Genomic DNA, 1,090 nt, shown 5'->3' on the forward strand with positions numbered 1-1,090 from the left:
AATATCTGAATATTAGTATCTTAGCTTCTTCATCATCACTGGTGTTTATTTTATTTTATTTTTTTGTTTTTTCCCACATGGATAAATTTAATATTTTTCTTGTTCACTGTAAGCCTATAGCTTGGTGTAATAAATCGTGAGGTAAATTACAAATATTTCTAATGAAGGAAAGACTCTAAATACAGATTTAGGAGCTTGTTCTGTGTTGGATTCTGGGCCAACATCAGCAATAATTTAACATTTAAAAAACGCCATGTTTTAATTCTGCACAAAACCCTTTCATGGAGAATCCAACAAAACAATGAGCATTCACAACCTATGAGGGTAAAACAAAAGAACTTGCTTGAAGGTTAAAAATGGTTTTATTAAAGTGAGTTTTTACATTTCGTGATAAAAGTCAGTTTTCACATAATATAATATTTACTTTAATGAGTACAACATGACCTTAAACTCAAATTACTGACTCGATATAAAACAATAACATCAATGCTGGTTTCCAAAAAGAATGTGAAATTTGTGAGGCAGAGTTTCTTTCAATTCAGTTCATTTTAACTGAACTGCAGCTCAATGTTTCTTTTTCCTTCTTTCAATAGTTAGGACTTTCTTTTGTTTGTGAATGTAGAGACAAACTGTAGTCACTCAACATAGTTTCCAAAAGTGTTTTKAAACCTCTGCAGCAATTTTTTTCTTTTTAACAAAAKAATCTTGATTTTTTAATGAAGTGGAAACTGAACAGTACAATTCACAACTTTGAATACTTTAATTAAGATTAATCATTCCTGAAGCCTTTGCTGTTTCACAATGAGACTCATTTTACCAACTTTTACCTACTGCTCCTACAAAGACTTATCCATCCATCCATCCATCCATCCATCCATCCATCCATCCATCCATCCATCCATCCATCCATCCATCCATCCATACATACATCCATACATACATACATCCATACATACATCCATACATACATACATACATACATCCGTACATACATACATACATACATACATACATACATACATCCATCCATCCATCCATCCATCCATCCATCCATCCATCCATCCATCCATACATACAGTACATACATACT

Source organism: Austrofundulus limnaeus, unplaced genomic scaffold (genome assembly GCF_001266775.1).
Source record: "Austrofundulus limnaeus strain Quisiro unplaced genomic scaffold, Austrofundulus_limnaeus-1.0 Scaffold197, whole genome shotgun sequence".
Lineage (NCBI taxonomy): Eukaryota > Metazoa > Chordata > Actinopteri > Cyprinodontiformes > Rivulidae > Austrofundulus > Austrofundulus limnaeus.